Source organism: Capra hircus, chromosome 4 (assembly GCF_001704415.2).
Source record: "Capra hircus breed San Clemente chromosome 4, ASM170441v1, whole genome shotgun sequence".
In the NCBI taxonomy this organism is placed as follows: Eukaryota; Metazoa; Chordata; class Mammalia; order Artiodactyla; family Bovidae; genus Capra; species Capra hircus.
In genome coordinates, this window is record NC_030811.1 from 104,581,104 (window position 1) to 104,599,765 (window position 18,662).

Sequence of the window (18,662 nt, forward strand, 5' to 3'; positions counted from 1 at the left end):
AAAGATATACACACTCTCCTCTGCTTGCATCAAGCCCTAAATCTGTCGTTCCTTTCTGACCAGAGGGTAGGTTTGGTCCCTACAGATTAAAAAGGCGTCGCTACTCAATACTTACAAATAAATTTATTCACAGCTACACGTGCACAAAAAAACATGTATACAGAATCTTATTTTAATTCAGTTTCCTCCTTAATGGATGAAGAATTCAAAGCCCAGAGGGATAAAATTAAATTGTCCAATGAAACAAAACTGCTAATAAGTGACAGAGGTAAAAAGGAACCAAGATCTCCGGACATTCTACACAGTTCAATCAATCTACTATAATGATCTGTTTTACCTCTGCTGAAAACAGAGATGATCATACTGAACTCTATAGTTTTTTTTACAATGAAAATATAAAAAAAATGTTCATGTATGCATCTCAAATGTGCATACTATAATAAAATCCAGTGGATTACAAGTATCCAAGGCTTAATCTTATTCAGCTATATTTCACATCAAAGAAAATGCCTTGCACATTACAGAGAGTCAAGAAACATTTGTTACTGAATATAGTCCTTTTTCCTTCTGAAAACAAAACACAAAATTGTTGTCCTTTTTTCAAAAATCAGAAGATGAAAGGAAATGCAGCATACTGGGAGCTGTCACGTGATTCACACACAGTCACCCTCAGTTCTGCAGGGGACTGGCTCTTCGTTCAGGCATCGGTCACCCAGTCATGTCCAACTCTTCGCTATGGCATGGACTGCAGCGCGCTTCCCTATCCTTCACCTTCTCCTAGAGCTTGCTCAAACTCATGTCCTTTGAGTCTAGGACTCTCATGAATACCAGACTCAGAGAAAGCTCAAGTCTCTTACAGTTGGTCTTCCACCTCCCTGGGGTCCACCTCGTTGGACACAGAGGGCTGGAGAGCCAAACTGTATCTTAACAACTGCAGTTCTGATTTCTTCTTTGACCCCAGAGTGTTAGAGAAGATCTGGAAATTACCAGATTTCCTACCTATCTTTATTACTTAGCTCTCATTTTATTTTATAATAAGCAAAGTCTAGGATAATCTATTTCTACTGTTTGGAATCACCTGAAATTTTATGTGTGACCAAAAGTCATAGTCAGTTTTTACAAATATTTCATCAGTCATGGAGAGCATATATCTTCTGTTTTCAGCATACAGTTCTTTTTCTTATATACTGAAATAAAAATACAGAATATAGTAATAAAATAGAACCATGATCTGTCACATATTTAGAGAACTACTCCAAAATTTCTAAACTACTACTGAGATACGAAAATTCTCTTTATCGCTCATAATTTTTATCACTTAAATTTAGTTCTGAGGGCTTCCCTGGTGGTCCAGTGGTTAGCACTCTTGCACTTCCACTGCAGGGCATGGGTTCAATCCTGGTGGCTGGGGAACTAAGATCCCACAAGCTGCACTGAGTGACCAGAAAAAAAATTGTTACAGAAATTTAGTTCTGTATAATTTTGGTTACATATTGATCCATGACATTATTATTATGACTTACATGCTTTACCATTACAGTCTGTTCCATTTATTATTTTTTACTTTTAAACTCTTTCAAATTTACTTTTATCACCCCTTGCTGCTTTCTATTATACTGCATCTGGTATGCCTATTCTTTCATTTTCCGTTTCTTTTAATCATGCTATTTAGGTAATACTCTTGTATACTGTATACAATTAGGCTTTTGAAAAAACTTTATAGTAAGCATTCTTCCTGAAAAATATATGTTCGTCCCACTTATATTTATTGTTATAACAAATCTGATTAAATCTGTAACTGTTTCATGGAACTTTTTCTTCCTCTTAGAATGCTTCCTTGCTATTTGTTTTCTATGACTTATTGTTTACTTCTTTCTCTCCTTTTTATCTCGCCCCCTACCATAAGCAATTCAGAAGACATGCACACTGTTTGTAGTTCAACTACTAGGAGCTATTTCTATTAATTATTTTTTAAAAATTTGGTTATAAATGCAATACGTACAAATTTTAGCAACTTTAGGAAGCAGAGAAAGTTAACATCTCTCATAATCTGACTTATAATGATTAATTTAAAAAATTTTAAAGTTATATTACATTCTCTCCACCAAGAAGAAACAAGGGACAAAGACAGATTATCCCTTGCAAAAGAACCATTTTTAGCAATAAAAAAGGCCTACATAAAGGTCAGCTACAACCAGAAAATGGCACCCCACTATATATGAAAAACTTGTGTCCCAGCTTTAAACCACGTTAGCCTTCTCAGTTATTCAACTGACTGTCCTGGTATCACAGTGTTTGTAAGTAACAATTATTTCACTTAACAATGGCTCAAAGCACAAGAGTAGTGATGCTGGCAACCCGCTATGCTGAAGAGATGCTGAAACGTACTCCCTTGAAGTGAAAATGTGAACGTTCTCAGCTTAATAAAGGAAGGAAAAAAATATTAAATGCTCAGGTTACTAAGAGCTATGGTAAGAACAAATCTTTTATCTGTGAAATTGTAAAGAAGGAAAAAGAAATTTGGTTTCTTCTGCCATTGCACCTCAAACTGCAAAAGAGCCATAGTGCGTGATAAATGCTTGGTTAAGATGGAAAAGGCATTATACTTGTATGAGGTATTTTGAGAGAGGGACTTTGCTCACATAACCTTTATTACAATATATTTTAAAAAATGTTTAATCTGGCTTCACTGGGTCTTAGCTGTGGCACGTGGGATGTTTGGTATTTGTTGCAGCATGGCAGGATATTTGGTTGCAGCATGTGGGATCTAGTTTCCTGACCAGGGATCGAACCCAGGCCCCTTGCACTGGCCCAATAGGGAAGTCCCCATAACAGTATATTCTTACAACTTTTATTTTATTGTTGTTGTTGTTAATCTCTTAACTGTGCCTAACTTATAAAATAAGCTTTACCATCAGTATTTACGTACAGGAAAAATACAGGATATACAGGATATAATAGTATCTGCAGGTTTAGGCTCAACTGGAGGTCCTGATATGTGTCCCCTGTGGATAAGGGGGGCTACTCCACTTATATAGCCAACATAATAAATTCTTTATTTCATGATTACAGCTGTGATTAGAATAAGTATTTAGTTTTGAACTGGGTGATCACAACATTTCTCAACTAATTATTACAAAATTACCTCAAGTAAATCAAACAAGAGGACACCGTATCCACTAGAAACATACATTAGTATACTTAAACAATCTTTAAATTTATAAGCACTTAAATAATAAAATCTAATTAAAATTAACAATAAAATTGCTAAAATAAATATTCTAAAGTATGAAAGAAAATCAATTAAATACTTATTATCATTACTTAAGCTAAACAGACATCAGAAAAATAGTAACTTCATATGTGGTGAAACCAGGTAATAACCACCACTGATTAAAACTTGATGAATGTCTACTATATGAAAAGTACTGTTTGATGTACCAAGGAGAATGACAAAATAAATTCCATATTCTCCTCAAGGAATTTACATTCCGGTTGAGGGACACGTAATATGTAGAATTAAGCTCTAATACAAAGCAGTGTGTTATGGCACATGCACACCAGCGCTGGACAAGAAGGCAGACGAGGCACAAAGTAGGTGGCAGACAGCTAGAGTGATGTGTTCTGCCTACGTCAAGGGCGACTGTCAAGGAGTAAGACTCTTAACATGCCACTCGTGGTCCTGTTGCTAACATCTCCTACTTAAATATTTGAGGGTGAAATGCAGAGTAAGTAAATTCAGCAAAAAATGTGATGGCTGGAAAAAATCACATCTGTTTCCAGTACCATCACATTAGGATCAGAAGATGACTACTCATGCAGCATTCTGTAAAATGATGTCCTCATTATAATCCATCTACAGGTTATATTAGGTTTCCCTGGTGACTCAGACAGTAAGGAATCTGCCTGCAGTGCGGGAGACCTGGGTTCAATCCCTGGGTTGGGAAGATCCCCTAGTGAAGGGAATGGCAACCCATTTCAGTACTCTTGCCTGGAGAATCCCATGGACAGAAGAGCCTGATGGGTTGCAAAGAGCTGGACAGACTGAGCGACCAACATACACAACACACAGACTGTGCTATCCCTCTCCCCTTATCTTCCCTGAGGATGGAGCAGTGGAGGCTTGGGGTTCCTCTGGCATACCTGCTGAGGACTGTACAAAATAACTATTGCTTTCTAACAGCCAACTGGAAATTTAACTTTAAGGCAATTTGATCATAGTATAATAGGTTTAAAAGCAAGAAGCTGTATTAGAAACTCTGAATCCAAATAGCATACAAGGCATTGTTCTAAACAGGGAAAAGACACCTAAAGTCTAACTGCCAGAGAACTGTAATATGATGTTAGATTCATTAGTTAGTTCCCAACTCATTTAAAGGCAATAACTGAAGATTGACTGACTAGTGGCTTTGGAAATCTGAGGTATTAAGAAACTAATCTGAAGTAGAAAATTAACAAAGTTAAGTGGAATTTCTACAAATTAAAACAAATTATTGTTAGAAATGTTAAGAACTTTAGCTACACTCTAGTAACAAGAAACAAGCCACCGCACATTCTAAACCAACCTCACCAGGTGATAAAAAGGATGCAATATTTTTGAGTGCCATAAGGTAGCCACACAGAACGTACACTAAGACACATAATGAAAAATGCTCACATTCTTTTCTTAAAACTTTAACACACTCCAACGCTTTCATAGGTTCAGTCTGCATAAGTAAATAAAAAGTAAAAATTGTTAATTTTCTGTGTTTAGCTCTCAATAAAGATTATAAGCCAAGCTTTCTATTAACACTGATGTTACAAGCAAAGCACATCTGAACTTAAAGAAAGCATTTCAGTGCCCACTTATTTAAACCTTCTGAAAAAGAGCTACTGTTCCTTCAACTACTGTGTAAGGACTGTAACTCCATGAAACTTAGCTATTGTAACACCACCACCAAGAATGAACTGCTTCTTACTTCATTCAAAACCCAACATTACAACTTGAGGTAACACTCAAGTCATACAATTCAGCAGAATGCTTAAGATAACTAACTAACAAGTACCAATTTTTCCAGACCTTTCTACACAGAACTCATATTAAATAACTAGTTTTACACATATATATCACATTAACAATGTTAGTCAATAGTATCAAAACACAAGTGTAAAACCTTTTTATCCTTTAACAGTTATATTCAAAAAGAAGGAGCCATTAAATCCCATATATATGTGTGTGTGTGTGTGTGTGCACACACACACACGCGCGCACATACACACCTTAAATCACCTAGTATTGAATAGAAAAATGTAAGGCAATCCTTTTAGTTATGCCCAATGCAACATCTGGGCATGTCTGAGAAGTAACAGCAAGAGCTTTCTAACATAGCATTTCACCTAGAAATCAGATCTTGGGAGATCCCTAGAACATAAAGGTACAAAGCCTTCAGGCACAGGTGAAACTAAGCAACAGATCTCAAAGATGGGAGCCTGAGATGTGGCTTTCTGTCTAAGCATCACCAGGCAGCTTGTTAAAAATGCAGGCTACTGGACCATAGTCCCAGATAGTTGAATGTAGTAATCAGGTGGACCAGGTATCAACATATTTTTTAAACCAAACCAGACTGATTCAAAAGCATCAACCTTGGGAACCATGGAGGTCCTAAAGCAGTGCTTCTCAAAGTGCTGGACATTTGTTAAATATGCTCATACCAGGCCCAATTTGTCATCAACAATGTGAGACTCTCTGCTAGTAAGACCAGAAAATTCTGAATTTTTAATAAGCATGTGAATCTAATGCTACTGAAAACTTAGGAACTTATGTCTAAAGGATTGGGACTAGATCCTTCAGAGTTACAGCTGCTCAAAAAAAAAAATCATTTTGTTGACTATAAATCTACTCCATTTACAGTTACTGAAAGTCTGAATATAAATCCAGGAAAGTATCCTGCTGCAAAAATAGTCAACCAATTCTTTGAAATCTGCACCTAGCAGCTCACCTTCTAGAATCTAGTAAACTTAAACTTCTAGTCATCTCCTTCAAAAGGTCACTTTCTAAACTGAGTGCCAGTCATGAAAATAAGAACCTTCAAATCTAAACACAGAGCACTCCAGGCAGAATGCTTAGGAACACTGGAAAGATGAGATAACAGACGAAAAGCAATACAGCTTCTTGGGAAAGATTGCCTTCCACCCAAACAGGGCATTTTGCACAGAAATAAAAGTTAACTTCAATAAAGTTCACTTCCTAAAAAAATACAAGAAATTCTGAAAAAATAAACTAAGTAGGTTCCTTTATATAAAGTGAAAGTGCCAAAGAAAAATTAAATATATAAACAAAGTCAAATTTATATTTTAATCATTAACCTGAATAAAGAATTTAAGCCTAACTCTTAAAATATTACAGTATTTTATAGCTAGTTTATTTAAAACCTTTATCTTTTAACAGAAAAGCAGTGAGTTTTTATGATGTGTAAATTAGCTTCTTCATATTATAATTTCAGTCCTCATCACTGAAATCAAAATAACAAAATCACGAAGCAGAGCCTGAATATAAGACATTAAGTTGCTTTTTCTTTAACTTCAAAATAATCTGAAATGATACAGTTCCTAGTGATCAAGAATAACCAAAAGTAGATGCAGGTAGGGAATACTCCTTCTATGGGTTCACTGAGCTTAAGCATGAACTGCTACAGGTCTATTCCGTTAACAGAAATTTGCTTCAGTTATTTCTATAATGAGAGCTCTTTCCTTGAAAGTTATAGTTTTAAATTTATTAACACTGTCAAAAAGTGTCTCCTTGACCATACTTTAGTCCAGCTCCTCTGAACTCTTCCCAGTTAGGCCCTAATTTGTAGGTTTCTGTGTTTAGCTCTGAATTGTCTGATTTTAGCAAGAATCCTACGATGTCATTTTAACCAGAATCCCCCACCCTCAATATTGATCACCCTCGATATGTGATCAGGTTCCTCATCTCCACCATCTCCCATGTAGAATCTCGCTGCCCTGGCCTGTCTTCTTCAATAATCCTTTTCAGATCTGTTTAGCCAAGATCGCCCTTATTTGGATGTTTCTTTCCTCTTAGTCATTTTTCATCTATTCACTCCCATCCTTTTTAGCTAGCTATGCATCCTCACTTTTTCTACTTTTATTTCGAGTTTGAGCCCAATCTCTCTGTATTTACTTCTGGTTATTCTCTCTGCATCGCAGTGGTGCCTACACCTATCGCAACAGTCTCCCTGAAAATAGTCTGCTTTACTATCCTTTAAAAAGTGTCATAAACAGTTTTTTTCTTAAACATCACTACCAACATTGTGAGTAATTTTCCTCCTTATCTCACAGTTACAGACAGCAATTTCCAAAATAAATCCCACCACCCCCCCAAAAAAAGAGCAATTTAAAGAATTATATAACTAAGAATAAAAAAATGTAGAAAAGAGCAGATTGGTATACCTCTCTAGCCAATCTAATGCATATTAATACTGATCATCTAGCAGAATTATTGTTAGATTCAGCTTTCTAAAATCGGCACTGTCTAGGCACTTCACAAATGGCCTTCATGGGCCTTTCTTGCTTAACATATAAGAAGATGGAAAGTAAGCCAAATACATGGGCCACATAAAATCATCAAAATCAAATAAACTTCCAATAACAGGAAGGACACCAGATCTGTATGTGCTATCTGAACTAAAACTAAAGGGCAAAAACTAAAGCCCTCTCAGTGTGAGTAGTTTCTGAAACACTAATCAACCAGCCCTGGAATCCTGCCACAGAAGCAATCTAGAAAATATGCTGAAATGGCCATATGGCTGCCCTGCAGAAATCTGGAAAGGAACCAGTCAAGAAGCTGACAAGAGAAACAAACATGCGTCTGACCCAATGAGGCCTGACACCTGTAACCTGAGGTCTGTCAAGAAAAACAAACAGGAAAATGGAGTCCAGCAGCCATTTAGGAATGATTCTCTAGGTTACAGCTCACTCAGATTTGTGTCAAATGACGCATAAGCCGAGATAAGACATTTGGAGGAAGGCCTTCAGCCTATTTTCAAATAAAATTCAAGAGAGTGTCTTTTTGTATCAAGGTTATGAAGAAAACTTCACCAAGATGGTCATGAAGGCAAGTGACAAGCACTGGAAGACATACACAACAAATTTCAATGGAGTTCTGACACTTCGAATATATCTACAAAGAATTACGGATATAGCAGCTGAGATTTTAAAGATTTTTAAGTTCACTTTTTTTCTGGTGGCAAAATGGTATTTCTTTAGGGAACCTCAACAAAGTCATAATTAGCAGAACATTCTATAAACTTTATGAACTTCCAATGAATTCAATTAATAGAGATTCCAAATATCCAAAATCTCACGTGACTAATGGGTTCAAATTTTAAAGAAATAATCACAAAGTATTAGCAACTATAAAATAATATAAGATGATCAAAGATGGAAATTAATATAGTGAGAGGAAAGCAGATATTCCTTAACCAGAAGATGAAATGCTTCATAAAGTTTTGTTTCAAAGCACTTATATTCCAGTTAAAGCAATGGTAGAGCTTAGAAAATTTTTAACCAAATAAGGCAGATCCACTATTATATCCCAATTTAAAAATAAAAAACAAACTAACAAAAAAGACTACAGCACAATAAAGGCTACTGAATGGGCTGTATCTTTTTACCACAGTAAGACATCCAATGTTAACTGATGAAACCCCCTGATTGAAAGTAGGGAAAACTGTGATCTCATAGTTCACAACATGCTAAAAATCTTTAAATGTGAGAAGCAATGAAAAACCTCAAAATTAGAAACACTCAGAAATGATGTGTTTGCAGGCAAGGAAGATATGAAAAGAGAGGTGAACAAACTCAGGAAAGATTTAGAAATAAAAGAAAAACATTTTAGGAATGAAGACTTTAAGTTATAAGAAACAGAGTGGGTTAATGCATTGCCTAAGGTAGAAAATGGAATGTAACACAAATTTTAGAATTTAATAAAAGAAAATTTAAATTTTAGAATTAAAAAAAAATTAAGAGACAATAGTTGTTGTGTAACATAAGCAAGACTGTCCAACATGTTTAGGAGGAGTCCCTGAAGACGACCAAGGCAACAAAACAAAACATGCTAAAAACGACAATTTAAGACAACTCTCCCAGAATGAAAGATAACTTCAAACTACATACTGAAAGACCATACATGGATCTGAGAAAAATGATACAGCCAATACAGTCCATATCAAACACACTTTGATGAAGCTAGTGACTTTCAAGTATAACAAGCCATGGACTAAAAAAAAACTTTCAGTTCTTGCTACATAATATATGTAGAACTCAAAGAATATTGTTCCCATGAGTCTTTCCTGAAGAATCTACCAGAGAATAAGCTTCATACAACCAACAGCTTGGAAAGGAATTAACATGAAGACTGCTGGAATGTGTGAGCCATTCATGCAGCAATTTTCAAAGGAGAAGACAGCAGAATGCTCAGTATCTCTAAGGCAAGTCTTCCATCAGTACATGAAAGAAATAACCAGAGAAGGATTGTAAATTCATATGGTTATTCTCTCAGCACATCTGAATTTAAGACTTAAGAATTTCCAGAACATCTGATAACCAAATTTAATTATTAAAAATTTTATATAACCATATTTATATTACAATTTTTAATATTCCTCCAATATTTTATTGTGTTGACTCAGAAAAATTAATACTAGCCCTAAAGAGGTACACTTTATTCCTAGGTAACCTAGTAAAGAAATGAGCTCCTGCTCAATCTACTGAAGAAACTAACTGAAAGGGAGCATCTATAGTCACTCCATTATTAGAATTTTTGCCCATCCCCTTCCTCTAGAGCTGGCAGTTAGAGTCAAGTTTGAAAATATACCCTACAGAAGCCTGTAGCAAGAACCAGGAATGGATCAAGGAACAGGAATTCTTTTATGGGGAAAAGTAGAATAATGGGCTGAGGTACTTGGAGAGAGAAGCATTTGGAAAAAACAAGATGGAAAAGTCTGAAGAGGACCTTTACCTCGCAAGGGGCTAAATCTAGAAGGACCTGCTTTTCGAAGGAACAAAAGCAAGCAGCCTCTTTCCACTTCATCCCACTATCTATGGGACAAGTTAATAAAGAACAAAAAGTCCTAAAATAATTTTCAAGGCCAAGAAAGAATTGACTATTAACATTACGGAATCAGGATCTTACCACTATTATAAAAGAACAATCAAGTTATACCATGAAAAACAAGGTATTTAGAAATCTGTATGATGCCTATAGTTCCTCTGATTCTGAAAAAGAATCTGAAAATGATCATCTTTCTCATCTCTTATTTAAATAAAGACTAATGACTAAATATGGCACAAGAAAGCACAACAGTCTCCTAGGCAAGTAAATATCTCTTCTCAAATCTACACTGAAAATTTGTAGAATTCTCAATCAAAATATATTTTAACAACATACAATTTATAAATGAAAGTAAGATTCAAGCATTTAAGTCTTAAGTTCGAAACATTTTGTTTAGGTAATAAAAACTACAGATTAGCTCATAATAGCATGATAATAGCTCATAATAGCATAATAAGAGGGTAAATAGTTAACTCCATGGCTAAATGTAGAAAAGATTAAGAAGAAAGGCTTAGGAAAAGAAAACTGTTTAGTTTCATTAAGATATGACTGCTAGTCAACCTAATTTACTGATGGTAGGCAAATTATAAACAGAAGGCTGTACTGAAATACATCTGGATGCCACTGATTTGCTTCATGAAAAAGAATCTAATTAAATCTACCCTCCTAGTATTTTTCCCTTCAAAAATTGTATTTTTCCCTGTGTCCCCAAACCCAGCAATGGTGAATACATTGTTGACTGGGAAATACAGGACTAACTACACTTCTGTAGATGAAGCCCAGAATCAGCAGGCTCTACAGAATGAAGGCTTCAGAAATAAGGAAACACAGATGTTTATTCTAGCATTTACTTTCATAAATATTGACATCAAAGAACCAAATATGTACTATGAAGCAGTAGTTCATCCAAAATTGGATGCTTCATTAAAGCTGGAAATGGCCAAAAGCTGCAGGAAACATCCTGAAGGAAAAGGTCTCACATAAATGATACCTTTGTAGACACCATGGAGTAAAACAGAACATGGTAAAAACCAGTTCTGTGTTTGCATACACAGAACACCTTCCACCTCAACAATTCTACAAATATTATGCATAGAAGGTTGCCAGGAAACGTTGCCAAGGACTGGGAGCAACTTCAGAAAAAATAAAATAAAACTACTAGTGGCATGACTAAGTGTAGGGGAAAAGTGTCAAAAATATTTTAGAAGAGCATCATATTTTATTCCTCTAGAATAGACCCAAAACTGGTAATTATAATCTTAGTCAAAAATAGTCTATTGATATTATTGATTGAACTGTACTTAATTCAAAATGGCACTGCCCGGGAGCAATAAATGGACTGAAGTCACAAAGTTTCAGAGTTTGTTATTAGCATCTAAGTTAATTTTTTCCCTTAAATGATAAAAAGAACATTGTTCAAACCCAGTGCCCAAGAAATGAGTGAACAAATATCAGACTATACTTTTTGGATATAGCATAAGTCAGTCATACCTAGAATAGCTACGGCATTTGTAATAAAAACCTGAACAACACTTTCAGATGTACTAAAAAGATTCATCTCAACAAGGGAAGAAAACAAAACCACATTTTTGCCAATTATACAAAGGAGATGAGTCAACCGGATTTTTGTCTGCCCTTTTCCTCCATTCTTTCCTTCACCTCTGATCAGAATTTTTTAAATATCTCCTGTGTAGTGTTTGAGGCAGGACAAGTACTGAACAGTATCTGTTCAAACACTACAAATAAAACCATTTTCATTTTCATGAATACATCAAATCAGTCATTTATCCATCTCTCTTCCCCCATATTATATTTTAGCGATTTTACTTTCACTTAAGAATGAAATTAAAAAAAAAAAAAGAATGAAATAAGAAAGCAAAACCTAACACAATTCACTAATCTGTTTAGTTTATACTTAAAGGATAAACATATTTGCCAGAGGGTGGGCTCCTTTCCTAAAAGTTAAGGCTGTCTCTTTTTTTCTTTGTTTCTCTAACAACTGGCACAACTTCTCAAGTTTTGTTAAACCTGCGGATTTATTTCAGTTATACATTCTTTCCTTATTCTTAACGTAATAAATTACCCCAAAACTAAGAAATCACCTGGCATATACTATGGAACTCATTACTGAAAGAGACTTCTTGGAAGGGCCTCAACAGAATGGCTCCTATTTTTTTTTTTTAACATTCTGTATGTGAAGCTCATCTAAAATCATTGTGAGTAAGGTGCAAGACGGCGACAAAAGGAACTCGAATTCAGATCCTATTATCATTCTGTTTTCAACATGTACATAAAAGGCTATGATTTCTATGCTTAGGTATTCCACAAGCAGGTCATTAGGTTCATATAATAAAGAACTCTTCCATTCTCTGCATGCCCAAGAAAAATAACATTCATATAAAATAACAAGGCCACGAAACTTACTGCCCTGATAGGCACTCTGCGAGACCATGGACTGACTTCCACAAGGCTATCAATGCTTAAAACATCTCCAAACTTTTTCAAAAATGGTACAAGATCTTCAGTTAATAAAAATAAACTAGCAAATTATATAAAGATAAATCCATTCCCCCCAGATCACACAGTCTTGGTGTGTGAGCTTCATGTCTCCTGCATACTGGCTGAGGCACTGACGACAGCGAACCAAATGTGCCTACGTGCTGGATCACGGGAGCTAACAGAGACACTCCCAAGGTAAATTTTCAAAGCGGCTCCAGGAGAAGCAGTTGGTAGACCACATTTCTTTAAACTGTGAAGTGCAGCAAAGTTGCTAATGCTGGCAGTTACCATTTTTTTAAATTTGTGGCTTATCACAATAGAAACTCAATGTATCTTCCTGGCTGACAGATGGCCTTCCATATAATCATTCATGGATTCTGACTTCCTTCATTTCATGGCTCCATCATTCCCCCAGGGCCTTGGTTAGACTCCTCTGCTAAACTCTTTGCATCCAGCTGGCAAATGAGGAAAGAGAAGAATGAGGAGGATCAAACTAGTGCTTTTTTACTGAACACAGATGAAAGTGTTGTTGTATATCACAAAGCTTTATTTAATTGCAAGGAGTAGGAAAAATAGTCTAGATGTGGGCCAAGAGGGAGACAAAACAGAATTTGGTGAATACTTAGAAGTCTCTACAATAGAAAGGCAGTTTGTCTGAATTACCCTCGGAGATAGTTTGAGCCAAATTTTAGAGTGTGTCTCACTGAATTATTATAATCATCACCACAAATAGAATAATCTAATTTTATTTACAGTAATCAACAGATTACCTTACCCTGACAAGGAATCCTTACCCTGACAAGGAAAGACGTATGGAGCTACTGAAAGATAACAGCATTTTCAATACAAAGTGAGTTCAGTTTACAAAGTACTAGAGGTACACAACTGTGAATGCTAACATGAGTCATTTATGTCAAGGCAAGGATTGTGAACTTCGGAATTTTTTTTTTTTTTTAAACAGACTGTGTTTATAACAATGCCAATGGGTAAATTAGAGATGGGAGACTAATGACAGGGGAACCACTAGAGAGGCGGCAGTTCTAGCAAAGCAATAAGCAGTAATGAAGCCATGAGGTGATGGAAAGAAGCTACCAGATTCAGGAAAAAATTCTATGGAGATGGGAGATGGGATAAGACATAGAATGGGATAAATGAGGGAGGAGGAAAGGTTAATAATTATGCTATAAGGAAGTTAAGAACCTAATCCAATGATGCTCTGGGTCTGAAAGTCTTAACCAATGCTGCTGTGTTTCATACTGCCAGTAAGCAAATACAAGAAACTATTCAGCTGTTTCTGTACCAAATATCTGAGTTTAAATTGGTGGCTCAGACAGTAAAGAGTCTACCTGCAATGCAGGAGAGCCAGGTTCGATCCCTGTGTCAGGAAGATAAGATCCCCTGGAGAAGGAAATGGCTACCTACTCCAGTGTTCTTGTCTGGAGAATTTCCATGGACAGAGGAGTCTGGTGGGCTACAGTCCATGGGATGGCAAAGAGTTGCACACAATTGGGCAACTAACACACACACAGTGATAATGATACTTCTAATACTATCTTATCACGTGGGAATAATTAAAGCACATTACCTAAATTTGAAATTACACAGAGTAAAATGTAGTAATAAATCACTGCTTTTCTGTCAGCACTGAAAAATATACTAGGCCACCTTTTCAAAGCATGTGATATATTCTACTATGTGAAACATAGGTGGAGTATACTTTAAGTAAAACTTTATATATAGATGGTAACAAAATCAGCAAGGAGGTAAAGAGCATGAGCAAAACATCCAAGGACAATTATAATGATATTTTAAAGTATTTGGGTATGTAAACTTGCAGGATGTAAGGGTCATGTCTGTTTTAATTTGCTATATACAGTTACCACCTTAAAGAATACCCATTCCAATCAGTGGAAATGCAATAACTATACCTTTCAATGCTTGTTTCAACTTTGAATTTAAATACCAACATAATCTTCTGCTCAAAAATCACAAAGCCAATTCCAGCAGAGAAAATTATCATACACTTGTTAAGAAAATTAAACTACAGACAACTGAACTGTCATTCCAAATTATGTTAGGTGACTCAGAAAGGGGAATTTATATTTAAACCGATCAATCTATATCTAAAAACCCATCTAACAAACTTATTTTTACCAAAGAGTCCTGAAGTAAATACTACAAAGAATTCAGCTTTTAAGACATGCCTCTAGAAGGAAATATAATTGTGTTAGAAATAGTAAATTTCTCTATAACCACAAGGAAGATGTTCAGAATTCTCATCTAGTTAGATGTCCACTGCTTTTATCTTACATGGGACAAGTAACATAGAGCTCTAAGTAACTAACACTTAGTATAAGTCACTACCATTTCGTATATTAAAATTACTTACAGCATTATGAGAAGATGACCGTGAATTTCTATTCTACATGGCAAAAGTGTCAGGAGCCAGTGCTTATCCAGCGACTGTTGAGAAAGGAATGTGAACTTTGCAGCATTCTCTCTCTTATATACCTACACACACGCCACACTAATAGATACTGTGCAGACTTCAGGTATAATCGGATTAGGTGACCAATTAATTTCTTTTTTTTTTTTAATCTGTACACAAATTTTTGTAACATTTTATAAAAGAGATTTTTATTTGTAATAGCCCCAAACTTAACCTCAATGTACTCCAATAAGTGATGGGTTAAAGAAACTGTGGTACATCCGTGGATCTTGGAATTCTGCTTGGCAATAAAGCGAACAGACTATAGGTACTCTCAACAACTTTGATACATGTCAGTGGCACTATGCTGAGTGAAAACGAGCCATGCTCAAAACGCCACATAGGGTATGATTCCTTTTATTTAACATTTTCAAAATGACAAACTTATACAGACAGGACAGCGGTGGAGAGGGGGAGGGAGCGGCGTGACTGCGAGGGGCAGCACAGGAGGGGGATCTGCGTGGCCTCCGACATCTGTGATAGAGCAGCTCAGTGTCTTGATTTCACTGGTGGCTACACAGATCTGCTGCACACGCGATAAGACCGATACACACGTACAGCATCAGGCACACCGATTAAAAAATCCTGGTTTGATGCCATCCTTTAATTTTGTAAGATATACTCATTAAAGGAGAAGTTGATGGAGGATACATGGGACTTCTCTCTACCATCTTTTCAAGTTCCTGTAAATGTTTGTTTATTTTTAAATTTCTATTGCGGTGAGGTTGATTTACAATGTTTTGTTAGCTTCAGGCATACAGCAAAAAGAATCTGTTATACATATATCCACTCTTTTTTAGATTCTTTTCCCATATAGGCCATTACAGAGTATTGAGTAGTGTCCCCTTTGCTATACAGTAGGTACTTGTTAATTAATAGTGTATATATAGTGAGCAATTAATTTCTTAATCCTTAAGTATATACAGAAAGCTTAAAGTCAGACTATAGAAATATACAACTATAAGGATCATAATCCACAGTGTTAATCATATTTCTAGTCTAATTACGCTGACTTATTGCCTTGTCTTCTTGACATTAATAACAGTAGCAGGTTTGGTGAAAGTTTTTCATGAAGGAAGAAATATTTCCTCCATGAAACTGGTTAAGAACGGTTTGGTAGGAAATTATAACTCAAATAGTAGCATTTTTTATAAGGACAAAATAATCCAGTAAAAAAAACCCTGGAATATTTGTTGGATTTAAAAGCATACCTTTCCACAGAAAAATGTGAGAAATAGAATCATTAGTGCATATGAATTCTTTCCCTTTTAGGGGTTATCTGAATACAAAATTTCTTATAATTTTAATACTCACACTAGAAAGGGAATGGAAGAGATCTATTCATGTTCATTTATAACTTCTTAGGATATTAATTCTGCTAAATGTCAGTAGAACATTTTATATAGCAATGAGAAATTACACTATTCAGTAATATATTTTTACAACCTCAGATGAACCTCAATCTTGTGTAATTGACTTCCTAAAAAGTTTGTATAAATAACACTTTGGTAAATTGAATAATTTTACTTGCACATAAATTGGATATTCTCTTAAGCAAATAACCACCCCAAAATCTGCTCTATACTTTAAAATTTTTATATTATAATAAAGCAGAAATAAATATGTAATTCACATTCTCCTACTTGGAGCTTAGAATAATCATGGTCTTTATGACAGATCTGAAAACATTTAAATTTTTAATTGAGTATGTCCACAGTTTTTGGCATGATGGTTTTTTAAGTTTCTCCAAGTAGAACAGCTTCAGAAGCTGATTTCATGTTAATTCCACAAGGCTAGGCCAAACTTTAGCAGAATATTTTAATATGTCTAGGCAGCAATACAGCTTAGACCTAGATATATTAGAGAAGCCACAAGATGATGCTCTCCTAAGGTTCATCTAGTAAGGGAAAAACACATCTAAGTATTCAGTATTCAAAAAAGAATACCAAAAAGCTCAACCTAATCTTGAAAGAGAAGCATAGGAACATAATAATTCATATGTGAAGTTCAAGGCTCAGAGAAAACAGTGGGTCATATTCTTGGCAGATTTTAAATAACCTGAGTTTGTTAAGAAATATAAATGTGAACACACCAACTGCACCTAGAACACGTATTCTTTAAGGGTTAAACAGCTCTTCAGACATAGTAGAGGCTCAAGAAATAGTCATTGTGTGAAAGAGAGAGAAAATCCACTAGTTTTACCCATCAACATACTATGAACAGCTACTGCAATACCTGAAAATAAAAATTTCTTGAATGAACAGTTATCACTGAAATTAAAGCTGTATTCATCCCTGGTGGCTCAGACGGTAAAGCGTCTATCTACAATGCGGGAGACCTGGGTTCAGTCCCTGGGTCGGGAAGTTCCCTGGAGAAGGAAAAGGCAACCCACTCCAGTACTCTTGCCTAGAAAATCCCATGGATGGAGGAGCCTGGTGTCCATGGGGTCGCAAAGAGTCGGACACGACTGAGCAACTTCACTTCACATCCTTTTTGTATTTTAACCAAAAAGAGAAAGAATGAGCAAATGCAATCAAACTGACCAGGTGTTTTTCAATAACAGGTCGCTTAGATATGTAAAGAATGGCCAGAATTTTAAATAAGGTTTATTTTAAGCTCTCTGATCAAAATATTGCTGCATATTTTAGCTTTTCCCCAAAACATTATTTCTGAGCACAGTCTATCTCCCTAATTTTACAACTCTAATGAAACTGCATTTAGCAGTATTTGCTAATCCCTGCTTAGTAAGTATTAGACACTTAAATGAAACAACCTGACCTTAAACAGGGAAAGGACAGTTGATTCTTCTCAGAGTACCTTCAAAAACCCTTTAGTAGAAAGAAAATGACACTGTCAGAAAACTCAAAACTATCATAAATATAATTGTTTATAGATTACCAGCTAATATAGAGAAAAATCTCTATTTTACTATGATCTTTTATACCCATTTATGGAAAGATCATTTCACAGGTTACATGCGCACAGCAAACAGTTTTTAAAGGTAACTAAGCAACTGAGCTCTGTAAGTTTTTTTTATTATTTTCTAAGATACAAAGATTACTTCACTAATCCAACTTATAAACTAATGGATTTAACTAGGAAACTACAGAAGAAATGTCATGAGAAACTTTATCACACAGACTCTATAAAACACTTTCAGAATCAGAACAACAATAAAAATGCCATGTCTAATGTTACTTATGAAAGGATCTATATTCCACACTATCAAAGAGAGCATACAGTAAGCGCAAGGGACACTGAAAACTGTCACAACATCCTGAAAGAAGTTGTTAAAATGCAGATTGAAATATCTTTCTACATCACATCAGCAAACCTAGAAAAAGGAAAAGAGCCCAAGGAGGCATAAACTGAGAAGACAGCACACCTTACTTTGCCATGAGAATGAAATATAAAAAGGTACTATTTTGAATGCTGATGAGCTGTCAAAGAACGGTGGAAGTTAAAATCAGTGTTATGCTTGAATGGAACCTTATGATGCTTTATTACAAATGCAAAGGTTACATGATCAAATATGAAAATACAAAAGGACTCATTCTACCCAGATTGAGATTTCACATGAAA

At 35.4% G+C, this 18,662-nt stretch overlaps 1 protein-coding gene across 1 annotated transcript in view; it reads right to left on the minus strand.

Moving 5' to 3' along the window:
* GLCCI1 (glucocorticoid induced 1) overlaps nucleotides 1-18,662 on the minus strand; it is a 109,310-nt gene that overhangs the window by 80,327 nt on the left and 10,321 nt on the right. The window lies entirely within an intron of this gene.